The sequence below is a fragment of the Oncorhynchus mykiss genome, chromosome 21, assembly GCF_057628025.1.
Source record: "Oncorhynchus mykiss isolate SJ-2025 chromosome 21, ASM5762802v1, whole genome shotgun sequence".
Classification (NCBI taxonomy): domain Eukaryota; kingdom Metazoa; phylum Chordata; class Actinopteri; order Salmoniformes; family Salmonidae; genus Oncorhynchus; species Oncorhynchus mykiss.
The window spans coordinates 462,677-489,145 of record NC_143042.1 but is presented as its reverse complement, the minus strand read 5'-3'; the positions used below and the strand labels follow the sequence as shown (position 1 = coordinate 489,145).

At 43.8% G+C, this 26,469-nt stretch overlaps 1 long non-coding RNA gene and 1 pseudogene across 1 annotated transcript; both read right to left on the bottom strand.

Annotated features, from left to right (window-relative positions):
• Positions 1 to 6,012: 6,012 nt before the first annotated feature.
• Positions 6,013 to 9,455, bottom strand: LOC110517607 (uncharacterized). The gene is made up of 3 exons (XR_016490089.1): positions 9,221 to 9,455; positions 8,115 to 8,177; positions 6,013 to 6,638 (listed from the first exon to the last, which is right to left on the bottom strand). It is a non-coding gene; the product is annotated as an uncharacterized LOC110517607 (long non-coding RNA).
• Positions 9,456 to 23,387: 13,932 nt separating this feature from the next.
• Positions 23,388 to 25,524, bottom strand: LOC149972927 (uncharacterized; annotated as a pseudogene).
• Between the last annotated feature and the right edge of the window lie 945 nt (positions 25,525 to 26,469).

Genomic DNA, 26,469 nt, shown 5'->3' with positions numbered 1-26,469 from the left:
TTGACATATTAAACTACAGGGGCAGCCATGACAGGAAGGTTGATGCTTGGCATTGTTGCGTCACAATATAAAATGCCTCTGATGACGTAATGATCAAACACCAAGCTGCCACTGGTGAAATGAGGATCATTAGCTGATTGAACTGCAAGGTGAACGGTAAGTACGCCCGTCCGCCTGTTTATTGGATAAATGAGGGGATAGACAACAGATTTATTGAGCGCCAGATATAGCTAGGCTTTTAGAAATGAATTGAACAAAGTTGTTAAATTTTAATGAATATATCTTGTCCCAAATAATTATTTCAACTCAGAACTGAATTTGATGATATTAGACAAGAGACTTTAATAACATGAAAAACATTTCCCCAAATACTAAACAAAGTTGTTTCTGTGACTCTCTCTTTATAGAGTTTAATGGTGCTGAAAGCCACTTCCTATTCCAAGTATTCAAGACTAGAAGGAGCATTCTGATTAGAATCCTGCAGACCAGTGAATGATGAATAGGAGGCCCAACCTGAATGGGTCTGGAGGACCAAGGTCCATCGGTGTTCCGCTACTCTGTCCTTCTAACAGAGTGCTGCTGGAGAGAGAAGAGGTCAGCCAGGCCCCAGTGATGGCCTCCTCTTTCAGGCCCTCAGCGTTCCCCTCCCTGCATGTTGTACCCCATGCTCCCCCTCCTGACGAAATCAGGCCCAAGAGGCCCACAGCTGCCCACAGAAAGAGGAGAGACCTCCAGTCCCTGGTTCCTGTCCAGGATGGATGTCGTGAGTCTCCAGGTTGGTTTAACAGCAGCAGCTCCCAGCTACCTGCCAAAACCAACAGACGCAGGCGCAACAAGGAGCTTTCCTTCACTGAGGTTCTGAAGAACTACAAGCTCCTGCCTGATTCCCGGCCCAGCAGCCCAGAGAGCCTGTACCAGCCTGAGACAATGATACCTAGAATCCCTGTCAGCATCACTAGACCTGATGTGAGGCCTAGCAACCCTCGACGCCCCACTAGACGGCCTGTTAGCCCAGTTGAGCTGGTCCAGCCTGATGTACAGCCTTCCAGACCTGATGTGAGGCCTAGCAACCCTCGACGCCCCAATAGACGGCTTGTTAGACCATCTGGCCTGGTCCAGCATGAGATACAGCCTTCCAGACCTGAGGGGAGGCCAAGCAACCCTCAGCAACACACTAGACGGCCTGTTAGCCCCGTTGGCCTGGTCCAGCATGAGATACAGCCTTCCAAACCTGAGGGGAGGCCTAGCAACCCTCTGGGCCCCACTAGACGACCTGTTAGACCAGTCGGCCTGGTCCAGCATGATGTTCAGCCTTCCAGACCTGAGGGGAGGCCAAGCAACCCTCAGCAACACACTAGACGGCCTGTTAGACCTGTCGGCCTGGTCCAGCATGAGATACAGCCTTCCAGACCTGAGGGAAGGCCTAGCAACACTCGACGCACCACTAGGAGAAAAGTGAAGCCCAGTAATCCTGTGTGTCCCGTTATTCTTGAGTCCCGGCCTACCTGTCCTGTGAGCATCACCACCAGCACTGTGAACGTAGTCCAGCCTGAGCCCCGTCCTACCTGCCCTCTGACCCTGGAGGAGCCGGCCCTTTCAGAGTCATGCAGCTTCAGCAACAATGTGTTTGTTCTCTCCATGCCGAAAGCTGCCCAGCCAGAGGAGGCTGCCAGAGGGAGCAGCAGCCCACCCAGGGACATCATCAGGCCCGAGGCCTTCGTCCAGACAGGACCCCTGCTGGCCAGGAGAGCCCAGCGGGATGCTCCACCTCCAAAGAAGGTCCCCAAACCCCCGGTGGCCCCCCGGCCCAAACTGCTGCCCTCCCTGGGCCAGGGCAACGTGTCCCTTGTCAGTGCCAACGCCTGGGATGAAAAGACCAAGAAGAAGAGAAAGAAAGGTCAGCACTTCTCTTTGTGCAATGACACATTCTGTCTATGAATATATTGTCAATATTGTATATGTTGTTTGCTGATGTACGACCAGGAAGATGATTGTTATGTTTTAATACATTCATAAATGAATTATTAATAAATGAATGTAACCTCATGTAATGTAATTTAAAGGAGTCAGAGTCCAGAGGTCTAGCCTGGGTCTGAGGCATATCCCCCGTGACCTAGAGCTGGCCATGATGAGACCCCGTCTGGTCAAGTCAGCTGTTCCCTCCCAGCAGCCCTACCAGCCGTGGGACGACGAGGACGAGGTGGACATCTACGCCCTGAGGCGAACAGCCTACATGTGCCCCATGTACGACCAGGAGGAGAGCAGCGTCAGGGGCAACAAGAGGGTGGCAGTGGAGGACCTGGACAACATTCCTTTCAGAAGGAAGATCACCTTGTGTTATTTCATGGGGGGTCGCAGGGTCATGCTGCCAAAAGACTACTAACTCCACCCCCCTCAATTTCCACAACAACCCCCCTTTGTCCCAGACAGCGAAGAACAGGACACACACAGAGAGACAGAGTGGACACCAACAGGGCCATCAGAGGAACAGAGACCCTCTCAGTTGAGGTTAGGAACGTCAGCTACTAAAAGGCTTCTATAGACCATCTCTGTAGCAAGAGAACCTCCAGTGATCAGACTGGACTGTCCTCTGTCTCCCCTCATCTCTGATACATCAGGCTGGACTGTCCTCTGTCTCCCCTCATCTCTGATACACCAGACTGGACTGTCCTCTGTCTCCCCTCCCCTCACCACTACTCACCCAAGAGGACCCCTTCACCCTGCCTCCCCTCACCTCTTCTCCCCCTCGAGAACTACAGTCTCTTATCTCTAGATCAGTGTTGGGGTCAGTTCAATGTCAATACAGTCAATTCAGGAAGTAAACTGACATTTTCTCATAGTGGCATTGAGGAAAATTGGAATTGGACTTTCAGTTTACTTCCTGAAATGTAAAGAAATTGACCCCAACCCTGACAGAGTCTCAGACAGAAAGACAACAATCCTGTTACTGTCCAGGACCTTGTCTTTACATTTCCCTGAAGCATTACAGGAATAAAAACAAAGTGTTGAAGAAAATACAATCTTTGGAGTTTTGAGAGACTGTTCCACCTAGTAGTCCATCACATTGTAACGTTGTTCCTTCTAACAGAATGACTGTTCCACCTAGTAGTCCAACACATTGTAACGTTGTTCCTTCTAACAGAATGGCTGTTCCACCTAGTAGTCCATCACATTGTAACGTTGTTCCACCTAGTAGTCCATCACATTGTAACGTTGTTCCTTCTAACAGAATGACTGTTCCACCTAGTAGTCCATCACATTGTAACGTTGTTCCTTCTAACAGAATGACTGTTCCACCTAGTAGTCCATCACATTGTAACGTTGTTCCTTCTAACAGAATGGCTGTTCCACCTAGTAGTCCATCACATTGTAACGTTGTTCCTTCTAACAGAATGGCTGTTTCACCTAGTAGTCCATCACATTGTAACGTTGTTACTTCTAACAATGATAAATCCACCATAATTGAGAATTTCAATAAGAATTTTTCTACGGCTGGCCATACTTTCCACCTGGCTACTCCTACCCCGGTCAACAGCACTGCACCCCCCACAGCAACTCGCCCAAGCCTTCCCCATTTCTCCTTCTCCCAAATCCGTTCAGCTGATGTTCTGAATGAGCTGCAAAATCTGGACCCCTACAAATCAGCCGGGCTAGACAATCTGGACCCTTTCTTTCTAAAATTATCTGCCGAAATTGTTTCCTCCCCTATTACTAGCTAGCCTGTTCAACCTCTCGTGTCGTCTGATATTCCCAAAGATTGGAAAGCAGCTGCGGTCATCCCCCTCTTCAAAGGGGGGGGACACTCTTGACCCAAACTGCTACAGACCTATATCTATCCTACCATGACTTTCTAAGGTCTTCGAAAGCCAAGTCAACAAACAGATTACCGACCATTTCGAATCTCACCATACCTTCTCTGCTATGCAATCTGGTTTCAGAGCTGGTCATGGGTGCACCTCAGCCACGCTCAAGGTCCTAAATGATATCTTAACCGCCATCGATAAGAAACATTACTGTGCAGCCGTATTCATTGATCTGGCCAAGGCTTTCGACTCTGTCAATCACCACATCCTCATCGGCAGACTTGACAGCCTTGGTTTCTCAAATGATTGCCTCGCCTGGTTCACCAACTACTTCTCTGATAGAGTTCAGTGTGTCAAATCGGAGGGTCTGCTGTCCGGACCTCTGGCAGTCTCTATGGGGGTGCCACAGGGTTCAATTCTTGGACCGACTCTCTTCTCTGTATACATCAATGAGGTCGCTCTTGCTGCTGGTGAGTCTCTGATCCACCTCTACGCAGACGACACCATTCTGTATACTTCTGGCCCTTCTTTGGACACTGTGTTAACAACCCTCCAGGCAAGCTTCAATGCCATACAACTCTCCTTCCGTGGCCTCCAATTGCTCTTAAATACAAGTAAAACTAAATGCATGCTCTTCAACCGATCGCTACCTGCACCTACCCGCCTGTCCAACATCACTACTCTGGACGGCTCTGACTTAGAATACGTGGACAACTACAAATACTTAGGTGTCTGGTTAGACTGTAAACTCTCCTTCCATATCAAACATCTCCAACCCAAAGTTAAATCTAGAATTGGCTTCCTATTTCGCAACAAAGCATCCTTCACTCATGCTGCCAAACATACCCTTGTAAAACTGACCATCCTACCAATCCTCAACTTCGGCAATGTCATTTACAAAATAGCCTCCAATACCCTACTCAACAAATTGGATGCAGTCTATCACAGTGCAATCCGTTTTGTCACCAAAGCCCCATATACTACCCACCATTGCGACCTGTACGCTATCGTTGGCTGGCCCTCGCTTCATACTCGTCGCCAAACCCACTGGCTCCATGTCATCTACAAGACCCTGCTAGGTAAAGTCCCCCCTTATCTCAGCTCGCTGGTCACCATAGCATCTCCCACCTGTAGCACACGCTCTAGCAGGTATATCTCTCTAGTCACCCCCAAAACCAATTCTTTCTTTGGCCGCCTCTCCTTCCAGTTCTCTGCTGCCAATGACTGGAACGAACTACAAAAATCTCTGAAACTGGAAACACTTCTCCCTCACTAGCTTTAAGCACCAACTGTCAGAGCAGCTCACAGATTACTGCACCTGTACATAGCCCACCTATAATTTAGCCCAAACAACTACCTCTTTCCCTACTGTATTTAATTTATTTATTTTGCTCCTTTGCACCTCATTAATTTTATTTCTACTTTGCACATTCTTCCATTGCAAATCTACCATTCCAGTGTTTTACTTGCTATATTGTATTTACCTTGCCACCATGGCCTTTTTTGCCTTTACCTCCCTTATCTCACCTCATTTGCTCACATCGTATATAGACTTGTTTATACTGTATTATTGACTGTATGTTTGTTTTACTCCATGTGTAACTCTGTGTTGTTGTATGTGTCGAACTGCTTTGCTTTATCTTGGCCAGGTCGCAATTGTAAATGAGAACTTGTTCTCAACTTGCCTACCTGGTTAAATAAAGGTGTTCTCAACTTGCCTACCTGGTTAAAAAAAGGTGTTCTCAACTAGCCTACCTGGTTAAATAAAGGTGGAATAAATAAATAAAATAACAGAATGGTTGTTCCACCTAGTAGTCCATCACATTGTAACGTTGTTCCTTCTAACAGAATGACTGTTCCACCTAGTAGTCCATCACATTGTAACGTTGTTCCTTCTAACAGAATGACTGTTCCACCTAGTAGTCCATCACATTGTAACGTTGTTCCTTCTAACAGAATGACTGTTCCACCTAGTAGTCCATCACATTGTAACGTTGTTCCTTCTAACAGAATGGCTGTTCCACCTAGTAGTCCATCACATTGTAACGTTGTTCCTTCAACCAATGTTCTCTTATCAGACACTGAAGAAGAAGAAACCAAAAAGCCCTTTCATGGTTTTAGAACGGTTGTCCAAAGAAGAACAACTTTGGTGGTTGAAAGACATCAGACATCTGAAGTCAACAGCTCTCTGTGATTGTAGTCATCAAACATGGAGTCAGTCAACAGCTCTCTGTGATTGTAGTCATCAAACATGGAGTCAGTCAACAGCTCTCTGTGATTGTAGTCATCAAACATGGAGTCAGTCAACAGCTCTCTGTGATTGTAGTCATCAAACATGGAGTCAGTCAACAGCTCTCTGTGATTGTAGTCATCAAACATGGAGTCAGTCAACAGCTCTCTGTGATTGTAAAGTCATCAAACATGGAGTCAGTCAACAGCTCTCTGTGATTGTAAAGTCATCAAACATGGAGTCAGTCAACAGCTCTCTGTGATTGTAAAGTCATCAGACATGGAGTCAGTCAACAGCTCTCTGTGATTGTAAAGTCATCAAACATGGAGTCAGTCAACAGCTTATTCCTCTCAGTCCAACAGCCAAAATGATCAATATCATATCTTTATCAATCAATATGACTTAAGTTAACGCAAACAGCAGCAGGCATGGCAGGGAGATTCCGATTCAGGGGCGGGGTTTAGGCTAGGTAGCTAGCTGTCTGTCTGTCATCGGAAGACCAGCGTGGAGGCCTTGAGACAGGTGAAGGAGGCAGTGAGACAGGTGAAGAAGAGAGAAACAGACAGGTAGATCTGCGATGCATCTCCACACTCCTTGGCGTTTTCCTGAAATCAATCATTAACACAGTTACAGCCAGTGGTATAATGAAAAGTGTTATTACACAAGGAGAAGTGCTAACCTTTCTTCTTCTTGGTCCTCCCATCACATGAAATAATTGTGAAAACTATAATAGTTTGTTTTGTTGTTTATCCTTCATTTAACTAGGCAAGTCAGGAACAGTGGGTTAATAACGTGTTCAATCCATTTGGTTGATTTTAAAATACAGTATATAAACTACCCCTCCAGCATCACTACTCTGGACGGCTCTGACTTAGAATATGTGGATAACTACAAATACCTAGGTGTCTGGTTAGACTGTAAACTATCCTTCCAGACTCACATTAAGCATCTCCAATCCAAAATGTAAATCTAGAATCGGCTTCCTAGTTCGCAACAAAGCATCCTTCACTCATGCTGCCAAACATACCCCCGTAAAACTGACCATCCAACCGATCCTCGACTTTGGCGATGTCATTTATAAAATAGCCTCCAACCCTCTACTCAACAAATTGGAGGCGGTCTATCACAGTGCCATCCGTTTTGTCACCAAAGCCCCATATACTATCCACCACTGCGACCTGTATGCTCTCGTTGGCTGGCCCTCGCTTCACTCTCGTCGCCAAACCCACTGGCTCCAGGTCATCTACAAGTCTCTGCTAGGTCAAGCCCCACCTTATCTCAGCTCACTGGTCACCATAGCAGCACCCACTCGTAGCACGCGCTCCAGCAGGTATATCTCTCTGGTCACCCCCAAAGCCAATTCATCCTTTCCTTCCAGGTCTCTGCAGTCAATGACTGGAACGAACTACAAAAATCAATGAAGCTGGAGACTCATATCTCCCTCACTAGCTTTAAGCACCAGCTGTCAGAGCAGCTCACAGATCACTGCACTTGTACATAGCCCATCTGTAAACAGCCCATCCATCTACCTCCTCCCCATACTGTATTCATCTTGCTCCTTTGCACCCCAGTATCTCTACTTGCACATTCATCTTCTGCACATCTACCAGTCCAGTGTTTAATTGACATATTGTAATTACTTCACCACCATGGCCTATTTACTGCCTTAACTCCCTTATCTTACCTCATTTACACTCACTGTATATAGAATTTGTTTTCCTTTTCTACTGTAATATTGACTGTGTGTTTATTCCATGTGTAACTCTGTGTTGTTGTCTGTGTCGAACTGCTTTGCTTTATCTTGGCCAGGTCACAGTTGAACTATGAGAACTTGTTCTCAACTAGCCTACCTGGTTAAATAAAGGTGAAATATATATATATCTAATACCCATTATTCACACTAATGTTAGGTTACTGTAAAAAAATAAATATATCCTGTGTATCCTGTCCGAGGGGAACCTGTATCCTGTTTCAATTTCTGGATTCCGTCTTGAGTTTTCAACATTGGGGAAATCATGGGGCCCCACAATCCCTTATGTGAGTTACAATGAAAACACAGACATTTGAATATATTGACATACCTTGTCAATGTATTCTGGAAAATATGGTCTGTCCAGTACTCAGGAACATCTGAACACCTATACCTAAAGAAGATAAGTTGTATTAAAACCTATGACAATGTCAGGAAAATAACACTCAAAGGACTTCAGCTTTAGATAGCTAGCTAGAAAACAGAAATCCACACTGACTTGGAAGAGCTGCTTGTTATCTATCTTACTAGCCAGACCAATGATTTAATTTAGCTAGTTTGGCTGTTAGATTTTGACTAGATAACTACTGCACAAGGTCAACGTTGGCAGTGCTGCCTTGAACATGTTGTGAATACGTGAACAACAAGAAGGTTTATGCCAGGACAGGTGTAGTTAGATAGCTAGGTGTAGTTAGCTAGCTAGGTGTAGTTAGCTAGCTAGGTGTAGTTAGATAGCTAGGTGTAGTTAGATAGCTAGGTGTAGTTAGCCATCTAGCTACATATTGTTCCTACCTGTCTCTTCCTGGGTAGCTTGCCTAGCAGGCAAACATTACCTTGCAGGGGCACATGTGTTCAGTTCTACTGTAATGTTGCTGACGATGCATTTTTTGGTAAGCTAGGTAGCTAATATGTTACAATGCTATTTCGGTTCATATAAAACGTACACAAAAATGACAAAAGTTATAAACAGCACTGAGGCAAGAAAATGAACTGCTAACTTACTAGCTAGTAGCATGCCCACCACTAGCTAACTATACAGACATCATGGAAGTCAACTAGCTAGTAGCATGCCCACCACTAGCTAACTATACAGACATCATGGAAGTCAACTAGCTAGTAGCATGCCCACCACTAGTTAACTATACAGACATCATGGAAGTCAACTAGCTAGTAGCATGCCCACCACTAGCTAACTATACAGACATCATGGAAGTCAACTAGCTAGTAGCATGCCCACCACTAGCTAACTATACAGACATCATGGAAGTTAACTAGCTAGTTTATCAAAGTGCAAATATATAACTTACTCTGGCGATATAACTAACTAAAGGCTTTTCGTACTTGAAGAATATTATTTAACGAATATTTTTTGACATTTCGTTGAAAATATGTGTAAAGAAATCCAAACTACATTCCAAGTGATAGTTTGGTCGTTACCTGCCACATGGCCTTTCCAGAGGAGAAAGATCAAGACGACGTCTGTTGAAACGTTTTTAGTAAAAATCATTGATTTTCTTTTGCAATATTTACTAAACCCGTGGGTCATTTTTTATAGTATATAACGAATATGAATTCGGAGGACAGATATTATTAAATATTATAGCGACCCAGACAGACAGCTGTGTGTTATGCGTTAGTCTATTAGTTGGTTATGTTGTACTTTCCAGTACCCAGTGTTCGCGGGGTTCGACATGCCAATCAATCTGCTATCTGCCAATCACGGGAATGCCTGGAACATTCTGATGCCGGGCTTCCTGGTGGTTGGTGGAGAGGCGTGGAGGGGGGTTGGGCAGGGAGCATTGGAAGTTAAGACCAGGTTTAGCCGTTGTTCTCTCTCTTATGTCTGGCTTTCACAAGAGAAGGTCACGGTTGGTTTATAGGGTATCCTTCATTTATTTGTCGTGGGCTACGGCCAAACAGTAGCCTGTGGGGAGTTGGGTTAATAAACCGTACATTCGTAAACTAAACCCTCTGTCTGGACAATTGTTCCTTTATGATCTAGTCAGGTCATTACAATATTAAAGCATTAGACCGCTCACTAAAGTCATCAGTCATACAAAAGTTATACTTAAATCCAAACTGGTTCTCTAGGAAATTGGTAGGAATGTCTCATCCTATGTTCAAGAATGGCCGTTTCCCCTTTATTCAGATTACACCTGCTCACTTTCGGTTGTTTGAAAAGGAAATAATCTCCATAAATTCGTTCTTTTTTAAACAAGCCTTAGAAAATAGGTTGTAATTTCAGTTTAATCCACCTAAAAAGACGGAACAAATAATACAACAAATATTGGTTCAACTTAAATACTAATTGTTAAAAAAATATTTAAAAAAACGAAAAAATGTTTTAAAAAAGGTATAATTTCAGTGAATGATATCATAAATAGGACTGGTGGAGTTGTCACACATGCAGCTAACACAGACATATGGAAATGTCTGCTCTACCCAAAATTACAACCAACTAATTGCAGCATTACCACAAAAATGGAAGAGGCAAGTAGAAGGTGAAAAAGTAAGGAACTTGTATGTCGGACCTGTATTAAATAACGTAAATGGTTAAAGAAAAGTGTGATAAATAAAAACATTTACCAATTTAATTGAAGGACCAAAAAACTGACAGCTGTGCCATATAAAATGGCAAAATAGTTGGGAAGAGATTTTCGATGAACCCATTCCATGGCACATGGTTTATGAATTGATACGCAAAACAACCGCGGATTCAAAACTTAGAATTTTTCTATTTAAATTACTATACAAAATTATTGCAACCAGTCGAATGTTATATATATATATATATATATATATATATATATATATATATGGTGGGATACAGTCTTCCCAGCTCTGCAGATTTTGCTGTGATGAGGCAGAGTCATTTGGGTCATTTATTTTGGTATTGTCTATATGTAGCTCGTTTTTGGTCACAGGTCCAGGAATGGCTGAAGAATTGCAACTAACGCTGCAGATAGCAATACTGGGTGGTGTTGAGAGATCGTTGGGAGGGGTTGAATGGAGCTGAAGGGTGGGACTAATAACAAGATAACCAATGTAAAACATACGGGTCTGTAAAATGTATAAAGGTTCAGAAATGTTGTGAAATAACACAGTTACAAATAGAAATCAAACAGGATGGACATCAGAAATAGAGGAAGAACTAAAAACAAACAAAATATAACTATTGTAAAATAGATTGTGTCTGTAAAATGTGTATAAAATGTTTAAACTGAAGGCAGTAGCCTATGTCTTATTGTTTATTAGTTTACACCAATTGGGGGAAGGGTGGTAGGGTTTGGGGGGTACAATGACATTCTAAAAGAAAATGTATGTCTATCTATATACGTCTGTGTATGTATGTAAAAAAAAGTGTGCAAAGCTGTCATCAAGGCAAAGGACACTCAAGGACATTCAGAGACAAGTCCCGATGCCACTCCTGCGTTGTCTTGGCTGTGTGATTAGGTTCATTGTCCTGTTGGAAGGTGTACCTTCGCCCCATTCGGAGGGCCTGAGCGATCTGGAGCAGGTTTTCATCAAGGATCTTTCTGTACTTTGCTCTGTTCATCTTTCCCTCGATGCCAACTAGTCTCCCAGTCCCTGCCGCTGAAAAACTTCCCCACAGTATGGTGCTGCCACCACCATGTTCAATCTTGGTTTCATCAGACCAGAGAATCTTGTTTCTCATGATCTGAGAGTCTTTAAGTGCCTTTTGTCAAACTTCAAGCGAGCTGTCATGTGCCTTTTACAAAGGAGTGGCTTCCGTCTGCCCACTTCACCATAAAAGCCTGATTAGTGGAGGGCTGAAGATATGGTTCTCTTTCTGGAAGGTTTTCCCATCTGCAGAGAGGAACTCTGGAGCGCAGTCAGTGTAACCATCTGATCTTGGTGACTGACCAAGTCCTTTCTCCCCCGATTGCTCAGTTTGTCCTGGCAGCCAGCTCTAGGAAGGTTCTAAAATGTTTCCATTTAAGAATGATGGAGGCCACTGTGTTCTTTGGCACCTTCAATGCTGCTAAAACGTTTTTCATCCGTTTTAGAATGAGGCTGTAACGTAACAAAATGTTGAAAAAGTCAAGGGGTCTGAATACTTTCCAAATGCACCGTATCTGCCTCAATGTTGCTGGACCCCAGGAAGAGTAGCTGCTGCCTTGGCAAGAATGAATGTGGATCCTAAATAAATATAAATATCAGTCAATTGCCAGGGTTAGAGCTTCCATGTCTGTTCTATTCATTCTTATTTCTATGGTCAGGCCATAGGGTATTACATGTAAACAAGATAAGCTAAATAAATACACGAATTATTGAATAAGTAATTGGTTAATAAATGAGAAGGAATTCCCGAAATATTAAAAAATAATAACATGCAAAAATACAGGCCAAAACACATCAGCAGTTTTATTTACCCCACCAACACTGCAGAAGTCCGATCCACTATTAGACTATATTTCTCGATATCAACATGTGTAAAACCAACACTGCAGAAGGACGATCCACTATTAGACTATATTTCTCTATATCAAAATGTGTAAAACCAACACTTGAACACTGAGCCCAACCTCCAGTATGTTACGATAATATTTATGTTCATTTTAAAGTAGGCCAATCAGAAAGTGGCGTCAGGTCTCCATGTCGGATTCCTCCAGTCCGCGCCTTCGTGTCAGCTGAACTGCGCTCCTGTCTTCACCCCACTGTCAGCTACAAGACAAACATGACATATAAAACGTGTGGTGGCCACAGAATAGATATATCTAGTCGAGGGAGATGAACACAGGAAAGAGTAAGACGCGTATGTAGAAGAAGATGGCCTGTTGGATTATTTTATATAAAACGGCAGAACAGTCTTTCTGGTCGCAGGTTCCTCATATAGAAGTAACCTTCTCTACAGTATAGGGACAAATATACCTCGTCCAAAGTCTTGGATAGTTTATTGACTCACTAATGTGGTTCGTTGTCAAACTTTACTATGTGGGAGCGAATCTACTTTTACGCATCATTGATTTGATGCGTTTTCGTAATTGTTAGTCTCGTCCATAAATGATGTCAGTACACTTAAGCTGATTTATTAGAAATTGCTTCACTAATTCAGTCATTCATTGATGGTTCGATTGTCTGATTGATTAATACACTTCGTTGACATATCAAACTACAGGGGCAGCCATGAGAGGAAGGTGGATGCTTGGCATTGTTGCGTCACAATATAAAATGCCTCTGATGACGTAATGATCAAACACCAAGCTGCCACTGGTGAAATGAGGATCATTAGCTGATTGAACTACAAGGTGAACGGTAAGTACACCTGTGTCTGTTTATCAGATAAATGAGGGGATAGACAGTTTTATTGAGCACCAGTTATATCTAAGCTATTAGAAATGAATTGAACAAACTTGTTACATTTTAATGAATATATCTTCTCCCAAATAATTATTTCAACTCAGAACTGAATTTGATGAAATTAGATGAGACATTAAAACATTTTTTCAAATTTCCCCAAATACTACACAAAGATGTTTCTGTGGCTCTCTTTTTATAGAGTTTAATGGTGCTGAAAGCCACTTCCTATTCCAAGTATTGAAGACTAGAAGGAGCATTCTGATTAGAATCCTGCAGACCAGTGAATGATGAATAGGAGGCCCAACCTGAATGGGTCTGGAGGACCAAGGTCCATCGGTGTTCCGCTACTCTGTCCTTCTAACAGAGTGCTGCTGGAGAGAGAAGAGGTCAGCCAGGCCCCAGTGATGGCCTTCTCTTTCAGGCCCTCAGCGTTCCCCTCCCTGCATGTTGTACCTCGTGCTCCCCCTCCAGACAAAATCAGGCCCAAGAGGCCCACAGCTGCCCACAGAAAGAGGAGAGACCTCCAGTCCCTGGTTCCAGTCCAGGATGGATGTCGTGAGTCTCCGGGTTGGTTTAACAGCAGCAGCTCCCAGCTACCTGCCAAAACCAACAGACGCAGGCGCAACAAGGAGCTTTCCTTCACTGAGGTTCTGAAGAACTACAAGCTTCTGCCTGATTCCCGGCCCAACAGCCCAGAGAGCCTGTACCAGAATGAGATGACACCTAGAATCCCTGTCAGCATCACTAGACCTGAGGGGAGGCCTAGCAACCCTCGACGCCCCACTAGACGGCCTGTTAGCCCCATAGGCCTGGTCCAACCTGATGTACAGCCTTCCAGACCTGAGGGGAGGCCTAGCAACCCTCGGCGAACCACTAGACGGCCTGTTAGACCAGTGGGCCTGGTCCAGCCTGATGTACAGCATTCCAGACCTGAGGGGAGGCCTAGCAACCCTCTGGGCCCCACTAGACGGCCTGTTAGACCAGTCGGCCTGGTCCAGCATGATATTCAGCCTTCCAGACCTGAGGGAAGGCCTAGCAACCCTCGGAGCACCACTAGGAGAAAAGTTAAGCCCAGTAATCCTGTGTGTTCCGTTATGCTCGAGTCCCAACCTACCAGTCTTGTGAGCATCACCACCAGCACTGTGGACGTAGTCCAGCCTGAGCCCCGTCCTACCTGCCCTCTGACCCTGGAGGAGCCGGCCCTTTCAGAGTCATGCAGCTTCAGCAACAATGTGTTTGTTCTCTCCATGCCGAAAGCTGCCCAGCCAGAGGAGGCTGCCAGAGGGAGCAGCAGCCCACCCAGGGACATCATCAGGCCTGAGACCTTCGTCCAGACAGGACCCCTGCTGGCCAGGAGAGCCCAGAGGGATGCTCCTCCTCCAAAGGTCCCCAAACCGCCGGTGGCCCCCCGGCCCAAACTACTACCCTCCCTGGGCCAGGGCAACGTGTCCCTTGTCAGTGCCAACGCCTGGGATGAAAAGACCAAGAAGAAGAGAAAGAAAGGTCAGCACTTCTATTTGTGCAATGACACATTTTGTCTATTGATTATATTGTCAATATTGTATAATGTATGTTGTTTGTTGATGTACGACCAGGAAGGTGATTTTAATGTTTTTAAACATTCATAAATGAATTATTAATAAATGAATGTAACCTAATGTAATTTAAAGGAGTCAGAGTCCAGAGGTCTAGCCTGGGCCTGAGGCATATCCCCCGTGACCTAGAGCTGGCCATGATGAGACCCCGTCTGGTCAAGTCAGCCGTTCCCTCCCAGCAGCCCTACCAGCCGTGGGACGACGAGGACGAGGTGGACATCTACGCCCTGAGGCGAACAGCCTACATGTGTCCCATGTACGACCAGGAGGAGAGCAGCGTCAGGGGCAACAAGAGGGTGTCAGTGGAGGACCTGGACAACATTCCTTTCAGAAGGAAGATCACCTTGTGTTATTTCATGGGGGGTCGCAGGGTCATGCTGCCAAAAGACTACTAACCCCACCCCCCTCAATTTCCACAACAACCCCCCTTTGTCCCTGACAGCGAAGAACAGGACACACACAGAGAGACAGAGTGGACACCAACAGGGCCATCAGAGGGACAGAGACCCTCTCAGTTGAGGTTAGGAATGAAAGCTACTAAAAGGCTTATATAGACCATCTCTGTAGCAAGAGAACCTCCAGTGATCAGACTGGACTGTCCTCTGTCTCCGCTCATCTCTGATACACCAGACTGGACTGTCCTCTGTCTCCCCTCATCTCACCACTCCTCACCCAAGAGGACCCCTGCACCCTGCCTCCCCTCCCCACTACTCCCCCTCAAGTACTACAGTCTCTTATCTCTAGATCAGTGTTGGGGTCAGTTCAATGTCAATACAGTCAATTCAGGAAGTAAACTGTCTTTTTCTCATAGTGGCATTGAGGAAAATTGGAATTGGACTTTCAGTTTACTTCCTGAAATGTAAAGGAATTGACCCCAACCCTGATCTAAATAAACTACTAGATCTCTATGATGACAGAGTCTCAGACAGAAAGACAATAATCCTGTTACTGTCCAGGACCTTGTCTTTACATTTCCCTGAAGCATTACAGAAATAAAAACAAAGTGTTGAAGAAAATACAATCTTGGGAGATTTGAGAGACTGTTCCACCTAGTAGTCCAACACATTGTAACGTTGTTCCACCTAGTAGTCCATCACATTGAAACGTTGTTCCTTCTAACAGAATGGTTGTTCCACCTAGTAGTCCAACACATTGTAACGTTGTTCCTTCTAACAGAATGGCTGTTCCACCTAGTAGTCCATCACATTGTAACGTTGTTCCTTCTAACAGAATGACTGTTCCACCTAGTAGTCCATCACATTGTAACGTTGTTCCTTCTAACAGAATGACTGTTCCACCTAGTAGTCCATCACATTGTAACGTTGTTCCTTCTAACAGAATGACTGTTTCACCTAGTAGTCCAACACATTGTAACGTTGTTCCTTCTAACAGAATGACTGTTTCACCTAGTAGTCCATCACATTGTAACGTTGTTCCTTCTAACAGAATGGCTGTTCCACCTAGTAGTCCAACACATTGTAATGTTGTTCCTTCTAACAGAATGACTGTTCCACCTAGTAGTCCATCACATTGTAACGTTGTTCCTTCTAACAGAATGACTGTTTCACCTAGTAGTCCATCACATTGTAACGTTGTTCCTTCTAACAGAATGACTGTTTCACCTAGTAGTCCATCACATTGTAACGTTGTTCCTTCTAACAGAATGACTGTTTCACCTAGTAGTCCATCACATTGTAACGTTGTTCCTTCTAACAGAATGACTGTTCCACCTAGTAGTCCAACACATTGTAATGTTGTTCCTTCTAACAGAATGACTGTTCCACCTAGTAGTCCATCACATTGTAACGTTGTTCCTTCTAACAGAATGGCAGTTCCACCTAGTAGTCCAACACAGAAGTAGGTGGTCAGTAATGGTTCTTGTTTTGCAGTAAGCCAACTAAGTCAACTGGTTTAGTAAGTCTTAGATTGCATATATGATATGTGACTTGAAGGTTTTTCCTGAAGCAGTCCATCCATTTCCAACAGTGAAAACCCAGCCCACATTTAATAGTAGATACTTGATGTGTTTGTGGTGCGTAGATTTAATCATCAAGCATGGAGTCAGTCAACATCTCTCTGTGATTGTAAAGTCATCAAACATGGAGTCAGTCAACATCTCTCTGTGATTGTAAAGTCATCAAACATGGAGTCAGTCAACATCTCTCTGTGATTGTAAAGTCATCAAACATGGAGTCAGTCAACAGCTTATTCCTCTCAGTCCAACAGCCCAAATGATCAATATCATAACTTAAATCATATAGTCATATTGATTGATAAGGATAACGCAAACAGCAGCAGGCATGCTAAGATCAGGCATTCTGGAACATTCCAGGGAGATTCCGATTCAGAGGGGGGGGGGGTTTAGGCTAGGTAGCTGTCTGTCTGTCATCGGAAGACCAGCGTGGAGGCCTTGAGACAGGTGAAGGAGGCAGTGAGACAGGTGAAGAAGAGAGAAACAGACAGGTAGATCTGCGATGCATCTCCACACTCCTTGGCGTTTTCCTGAAATCAATCGTTATCACACAGTTACAGCCAGTGGTATAATGAAAACGTGTTATTACACAAGGAGAAGTGCTAACCTTTCTTCTTCTTGGTCCTCCCATCACATGAAATAATTGTGAAAACTATAATAGTTTGTTTTGTTGTTTATCCTTCATTTAACTAGGCAAGTCAGGAACAGTGAGTTAATAACGTGTTCAATCCATTTGGTTGATTTTAAAATACAGTTTATAAACTACCCCTCCAGCATCACTACTCTGGACGGCTCTGACTTAGAATATGTGGATAACTACAAATACCTAGGTGTCTGGTTAGACTGTAAACTCTCCTTCCAGACTCACATTAAGCATCTCCAATCCAAAATGTAAATCTAGAATCGGCTTCCTAGTTCGCAACAAAGCATCCTTCACTCATGCTGCCAAACATACCCTCGTAAAACTGACCATCCAACCGATCCTCGACTTTGGCGATGTCATTTATAAAATAGCCTCCAACCCTCTACTCAACAAATTGGATGCGGTCTATCACAGTGCCATCCGTTTTGTCACCAAAGCCCCGTATACTACCCACCACTGCGACCTGTATGCTCTCGTTGGCTGGCCCTCGCTTCACTCTCGTCGCCAAACCCACTGGCTCCAGGTCATCTACAAGTCTCTGCTAGGTCAAGCCCCACCTTATCTCAGCTCACTGGTCACCATAGCAGCACCCACCTGTAGCACGCGCTTCAACAGGTATATCTCTCTGGTCACCCCCAAAGCCAATTCATCCTTTCCTTCCAGGTCTCTGCTGCCAATGACTGGAACGAACTGCAAACATCACTGAAGCTGGAGACTCATATCTCCCTCACTAGCTTTAAGCACCAGCTGTCAGAGCAGCTCACAGATCACTGCACCTGTACATAGCCCATCTGTAAACAGCCCATCCAACGACCTCCTCCCCATACTGTATTTATCTTGCTCCTTTGCACCCCAGTATCTCTACTTGCACATTCATCTTCTGCACATCTACCAGTCCAGTGTTTAATTGCTAAATTGTATTTACTTCGCCACCATGGCCTATTTACTGCCTTATCTCCCTTATCTTAACTCATTTACACTCACTGTATATAGAATTTGTTTTCCTTTTCTACTGTAATATTGACTGTTTATTCCATGTGTAACTCTGTGTTGTTGTATGTGTCGAACTGCTTTGCTTTATCTTGGCCAGGTCACAGTTGAAAAATTAGAACTTGTTCTCAACTAGCCTACCTGGTTAAATAAAAGGCGAAATAAAAAAATAGATCTAATATCTATTATTCACACTAATGTTAGGTTACTGTATAAAAAATATATATCCTGTGTATCCTGTCTGAGGGGAACCTGAATTCTGTTTCAATTTCTGGATTCCGTCTTGAGTTTTCAACATTGCGGAAATAATGGGGCCCTACAAGCCCTTATGTGAGTTACAATGAAAACACAGACATTTGAATATATTGACCTTGTCAATGTATTCAGGAAAATATGGTCTGTCCAGTACTCAGGAACGTCTGAACACCTATACCTAAAGAAGAGAAGTTGTATTAAAACCTATGACAATGTCAGGAAAATAACACTCCAATGACTTCAGCTTTAGATAGCTAGAAAACAGAAATCCACACTGACTTGGAAGAGCTGCTTGTTATCTATCTTACTAGCCAGACCAATGATTTCATTTAGCTAGTTTGGCTGTTAGATTTTGACTAGATAACTACTGCACAAGGTCAACGTTGGCAGTGCTGCCTTGAACATGGTTGTGAATACGACAACAACAAGAAGGTTTCTGCAAGGACAGGTGTAGTTAGATAGCTAGGTGTAGTTAGCTAGCTAGGTGTAGTTAGATAGCTAGGTGTAGTTAGATAGCTAGGTGTAGTTAGCCATCTAGCTACATATTGTTCCTACCTGTCTCTTCCTGGGTAGCTTGCCTAGCAGGCAAGCATTACCTTGCAGGGGCACATGTGTTCAGCTCTACTGTAATGTTGCTGACGATGCATTTTGGTAAGCTAGGTAGCTAATATGTTACATAACTATTTCTGTTCATATGAAACGTACACAAAAATGACAAAAGTTATAAACAGCACTGAGGCAAGAAAATGACCTGCTAACTTACTAGCTAGTAGCATGCCCACCACTAGCTAACTAGCTAGTTTATCAACGTGCAAATATATAACTTACTCTGGCGATATAACTAACTAAAGGCTTTTCGTACTTGAAGAATATTATTTAACGAATATTTTTGACATTTCGTTGAAAATATGTGTAAATAAATCCAAACTACATTCCAAGTGATAGTTTGGTCGTTACCTGCCACATGGCCTTTCCAGAGGAGAAAGATCAAGACGACGTCTGTTGAAATGTTCCAAGCACAACTGACGTTCATAACTAGATCTGGCATGTCAGTCCAACACAATAATGATCATTTCAACATCATATTTTTAAGTTGTTGGTTGGTACTTAGAAATATTCGTTCAAATTTAGCAGCATATTACCTTGGATTCTTTTTCAACACATAAATTAAGGACTATATTCAACAATGTAAGTAAAACCAGAAACCTATTACTTTTAGTAAAAATCATTGATTTTCTTTTGCAATATTTACTAAGCCCGTGGGTCATTTTTTATAGTATATAACGAATATGAATTCGGAGGGCAGAAATGATTAAATATTATAGCGACCCAGACAGACAGCTGTGTGTTATGTGTCAGGCTATTAGTTGGTTGTGTTGTACTTACCAGTACCCAGTGTTCGCGGGGTTCGACATGCCAATCAACCTGCTATCTGCCAATCACAGGAATGCCTGGAACGTTCTGATGCCGGGCTTCCTGGTGGTTGGTGGAGAGGCGTGGAAGGGGGTTGGGCAGGGAGCATTGGAAGTTAAGACCAGGTTTAGACGTTGTTCTCTCTTATGTCTGGCTTTCACAAGAGAAGGTCACGGTTGGTTTATAGGGTATCCTTCATCTATTTGTCGTGGGCTGCGGCCAAACAGTAGCCTGTGGGGAGTTGGGTTAATTAACCGTACATTCGTAAACTAAACCCTCTGTCTGGACAATTGTTCCTTTATGATCTAGTCAGGTCATTACAATATTAAACATTAGACCTCTCACTAAAGGCATCAGTCATACAAAAGTTATACTTAAATCCAAACTGGTTCTCTAGTAAATTGGTAGGAATGTCTCATCCTATGTTCAAGAATGGCCGTTTCCCCTTTATTCAGATTACACCTGCTCACTTTCGGTTGTTTGAAAAGGAAATAATCTCCAAAATATCGTTCTTTTTTAAACAAGCCTTAGAAAATTGGTTGTAATTTCAGTTTAATCCATCTGAAAAGACAGAACAAATAATACAACAAATATTGGTTAAACTTAAATACTAATTGTAAAAATAAAAAAATCAGAAAAAAAGGTATAATTTCAGTGAATGATATCATAAGGAGTTGTCACACATGCAGCTAACACAGACATATGGAAATGTCTGCTCTACCCAAAATTACAACCAACTAATTGCAGCATTACCACAAAAATGGAAGAGGCAAGTAGAAGGTGAAAAAGTAAGGAACTTGTATGTCGGCCCTGTATTAAATAACATAAATGGTTAAAGAAAAGTGTGATAAATAAAAACATTTACCAATTTAATTGAAGGACCAAAAAACTGATAGCTGTGCCATATAAATGGCAAAATAGTTGGGAAGAGATTTTCGATGTACCCATTCCATGGCACATGGTTTATGAATTGATACGCAAAACAACCGCGGATTCAAAACTTCGAATTTTTCAGTTTAAATTACTATACAAAATTCTCGCAACCGATCAAATGTTATATATATATATATATATATATGGGGGATACAGTCTTCCCAGCTCTGCAGATTTTGCTTTGAGGAGGCAGAGTCATTAGATAATTTATTTTGATCCAGGTCCAGGAAGGCTGAAGAATTGCAACATTTGCCTTGACCTAACGCTGCAGATAGCAATACTGGGTGATTTCAAAAGCCATAATCAATCAATAATATAATTAATTTAGCAAAAATGTTTTTATTTTATTTCTATAATCTGTAGAAGCTATGAGAATAGAAAGGTTTCAGAACTTTTGTGAAGCATCACATCACAGTTCAAATTTCAAATCAAATTTATTTTATATAGCCCTTCGTACATCAGCTGATATCTCAAAGTGCTGTACAGAAACCCAGCCTAAAACCCCAAACAGCAAGCAATGCAGGTGAAGAAGCACGGTGGCTAGGAAAAACTCCCTAGAAAGGCCAAAACCTAGGAAGAAACCTAGAGAGGAACCAGGCTATGTGGGGTGGCCAGTCCTCTTCTGGCTGTGCCGGGTGGAGATTATAACAAAACATGGTCAAGATGTTCAAATGTTCATAAATGACCAGCATGGTCGAATAATAATAAGGCAGAATAGTTGAAACTGGAGCAGCAGCACAGTCAGGTTGACTGACTGATGATATGATGATGATACTGTTGATATGTGATGTGTGATATGGCAAATAGAAATCCAAAATGGATGATGTTGAGAGATCGATGGGAGGGGTTGGATGGAGCTGAAGGGTGGGACTAATAACAAGATAACCAATGTAAAACATACGGGTCTGTAAAATGTATAAAGGTTCAGAAATGTTGTGAAATAACACAGTTACAAATAGAAATCAAACAGGATGGACATCAGAAATAGAGGAAGAACTAAAAACAAACTAAATATAACTATTGTAAAATAGATTGTGTCTGTAAAATGTGTATAAGATGTATAAACTGAAGGTAGAAGCCTAAGTGTTATAGTTTATTAGTTTACTCCAATTGGGGGAAGGGTGGTAGGGTTTGGGGGGGAATAAATAAGGTATATTATTTTCAAAAGTATATCTATATAGGTATGAATATGTGTATATGGATATATATTTTTACCCCCCCAAAATATATGGGGGATTGGAAATGATGCAGACAATGACAATGATGGAAGCAACAATCTTATCGCAATATTAAGCTGATCCACCTTTTTTTTTAAGTGTGCAAGCTGTCATCAAGGCAAAGGACACTCGAGGACATTCAGATTCAAGTCCCGATGCCACTCCTGTGTTGTCTTGGCTGTGTGATTAGGTTCATTGTCCCGTTGGAAAGTGTACCTTCGCCCCAGTCTTGTTTCTCATGGTCTGAGACTCTTTAGGTGCCTTTTGGCAAATTCCAAGCGGGCTGTCATGTGTCTTTTACTGAGGAGTGGCTTCCGTCTGCCCATATAATCCTGTCTCGGAGCTCTATGGACTATTCCTTCAACCTCATGGCTTGGTTTTTTCTCTGACATGCACTGATAACTGTGGGAGCTTATAAAGACAGGTGTGTGCATTTCCAAAATCATGTCCAATCAATTGAATTAACACAGGTGGACTCCAATCAAGTTGTAGAAACATCTCAAGGATGATAAATGGAAACATGATCCACCTGAATTTAATTTCGAGTCTCATAGTAAAGAGTCTGAATACTTATGTAAATCATTTTTAAATGTTTATTTTTTTAAATAAATTAGCGAAAAGATGTTTCATTCATTTTAGAATAAAGCTGTAACGTAACAAAATGTGGAAAAAATCAATATGTCAATACGTTCCCGAATGCACCGTAACTGCCTTAATGTTGCTGGACCCCAGGAAGAGTAGCTGCTGCCTTGGCAGAAATGAACGGGGATCCTAAATAGAAAAACAAGTACCAGTTATTTGCCAGGGTTAGAGCTTCCATGTCTGTTCTATTCATTCTTATTTCTATGGTCAGGCCATTGGCTACTTCATGTAAACAAGATAAGCTAAATAAATCAAAGAATTATTGAAAATGTAATTGTATAATAAACGAGATCAGGAATTCCGAAATATTTTAAAATAATAACATGCAAAAAGAATACAGGCCAAAGCACATCAGCAGTTGTATTTACCCCACCAACACTGCAGAAGGACGATCCACTATTAGACTATATTTCTCTATATCAACATGTGTAAATCCAACACTGCAGAAGTCCGATCCACTATTAGACTATATTTCTCTATATCAACATGTGTAAATCCAACACTTGAACACTGAGCCCAACCTCCAGTATGTTACGATAATATTTATGTTCATTTTAAAGTAGACCAATCAGAAAGTGGCGTCAGGTCTCCATGTCGGATTCCTCCAGTCCGCGCCTTCGTGTCAGCTGAACTGCGCTCCTGTCTTCACCCCACTGTCAGCTACAAGACAAACATGACATATAAAACGTGTGGTGCCCACAGAATAGATATATATAGTCGAGGGAGATGAACACAGGAAAGAGTAAGACGCGTATGTAGAAGAAGCCTGTTGGATTATTTTATATAAAACGGCATAACAGTCTTTATGGTCGCAGGTTCCTCATATATAAGTAGCCTGTCCTACAGTATAGGGACAAATATACCTCGTCCAAAGTCTTGGATAGTTTATTGACCCACTAAAGTGGTTCGTTGTCGAACTTTACTATGTGGGAGCGAATCTACTTTTACGCATCATTGATTTGATGCGTTTTCGTAATTGTTAGTCTCGTCCATAAATGATGTCAGTACACTTAAGCTGATTTATTAGAAATTGCTTCACTAATTCAGTCATTCATTGATGGTTTGATTGTCTGATTAATACACTTCGTTGACATATTAAACTACAGGGGCAGCCATGACAGGAAGGTTGATGCTTGGCATTGTTGCGTCACAATATAAAATGCCTCTGATGACGTAATGATCAAACACCAAGCTGCCACTGGTGAAATGAGGATCATTAGCTGATTGAACTGCAAGGTGAACGGTAAGTACCCCCGTCCGCCTGTTTATCGGATAAATGAGGGGATAGACAACAGATTTATTGAGCGCCAGATATAGCTAGGCTTTTAGAAATGAATTGAACAAAGTTGTTAAATTTTAATGAATATACCTTGTCCCAAATAATTATTTCAACTCAGAACTGAATTTGATGATATTAGACAAGAGACTTTAATAACATGAAAAACATTTCCCCAAATACTAAACAAAGTTGTTTCTGTGACTCTCTCTTTATAGAGTTTAATGGTGCTGAAAGCCACTTCCTATTCCAAGTATTCAAGACTAGAAGGAGCATTCTGATTAGAATCCTGCAGACCAGTGAATGATGAATAGGAGGCCCAACCTGAATGGGTCTGGAGGACCAAGGTCCATCGGTGTTCCGCTACTCTGTCCTTCTAACAGAGTGCTGCTGGAGAGAGAAGAGGTCAGCCAGGCCCCAGTGATGGCCTCCTCTTTCAGGCCCTCAGCGTTCCCCTCCCTGCATGTTGTACCTCGTGCTCCCCCTCCTGACGAAATCAGGCCCAAGAGGCCCACAGCTGCCCACAGAAAGAGGAGAGACCTCCAGTCCCTGGTTCCAGTCCAGGATGGATGTCGTGAATCTCCCGGTTGGTTTAACAGCAGCAGCTCCCAGCTACCTGCCAAAACCAACAGACGCAGGCGCAACAAGGAGCTTTCCTTCACTGAGGTTCTGAAGAACTACAAGCTTCTGCCTGATTCACGGCCCAACAGCCCAGAGAGCCTGTACCAGAATGAGATGACACCTAGAATGCCTGTCAGCATCACTAGACCTGAGGGGAGGCCTAGCAACCCTCAACGCCCCACTAGACGGCCTGTTAGCCCCGTACGCCTGGTCCAACCGGATGTACAGCCTTCCAGACCTGAGGGGAGGCCTAGCAACCCTCGGCGAACCACTAGACGGCCTGTTAGACCAGTGGGCCTGGTCCAGCCTGATGTACAGCCTTCCAAACCTGAGGGGAGGCCTAGCAACCCTCTGGGCCCCACTAGACGGCCTGTTAGACCAGTCGGCCTGGTCCAGCATGATATTCAGCCTTCCAGACCTGAGGGAAGGCCTAGCAACCCTCGGAGCACCACTAGGAGAAAAGTTAAGCCTAGTAATCCTGTGTGTTCCGTTATGCTCGAGTCCCAACCTACCAGTCTTGTGAGCATCACCACCAGCAATGTGGACGTAGTCCAGCCTGAGCCCCGTCCTACCTGCCCTCTGACCCTGGAGGAGCCGGCCCTTTCAGAGTCATGCAGCTTCAGCAACAATGTGTTTGTTCTCTCCATGCCGAAAGCTGCCCAGCCAGAGGAGGCTGCCAGAGGGAGCAGCAGCCCACCCAGGGACATCATCAGGCCCGAGGCCTTCGTCCAGACAGGACCCCTGCTGGCCAGGAGAGCCCAGCGGGATGCTCCACCTCCAAAGAAGGTCCCCAAACCCCCGGTGGCCCCCCGGCCCAAACTGCTGCCCTCCCTGGGCCAGGGCAACGTGTCCCTTGTCAGTGCCAACGCCTGGGATGAAAGGACCAAGAAGAAGAGAAAGAAAGGTTAGCACTTCTCTTTGTGCAATGACACATTCTGTCTATGAATATATTGTCAATATTGTATAATGTATGTTGTTTGCTGATGTACGACCAGGAAGATGATTGTTATGTTTTAATACATTCATAAATGAATTATTAATAAATGAATGTAACCTCATGTAATGTAATTTAAAGGAGTCAGAGTCCAGAGGTCTAGCCTGGGTCTGAGGCATATCCCCCATGACCTAGAGCTGGCCATGATGAGACCCCGTCTGGTCAAGTCAGCCGTTCCCTCCCAGCAGCCCTACCAGCCGTGGGACGACGAGGACGAGGTGGACATCTACGCCCTGAGGCGAACAGCCTACATGTGCCCCATGTACGACCAGGAGGAGAGCAGCGTCAGGGGCAACAAGAGGGTGTCAGTGGAGGACCTGGACAACATTCCTTTCAGAAGGAAGATCACCTTGTGTTATTTCATGGGGGGTCGCAGGGTCATGCTGCCAAAAGACTACTAACTCCACCCCCCTCAATTTCCACAACAACCCCCCTTTGTCCCTGACAGCGAAGAACAGGACACACACAGAGAGACAGAGTGGACACCAACAGGGCCATCAAAGGGACAGAGACCCTCTCAGTTGCTGTCTCCCCTCATCTCTGATACACCAGACTGGGCTGTCCTCTACCACACTCACCTCTTCTCCCCCAAGAGGACCCGTGCACCCTGCCTCCCCTCCCCACTACTCCCCCTAGAGTACCGCTGCACCCTGCCTCCCCTCCCCACTACTCCCCCTAGAGTACCGCTGCTCCCTGCCTCCCCTCCCCACTACTCCCCCTAGAGTACCGCTGCACCCTGCCTCCCCTCCCCACTACTCCCCCTAGAGTACCGCTGCACCCTGCCTCCCCTCCCCACTACTCCCCCTAGAGTAC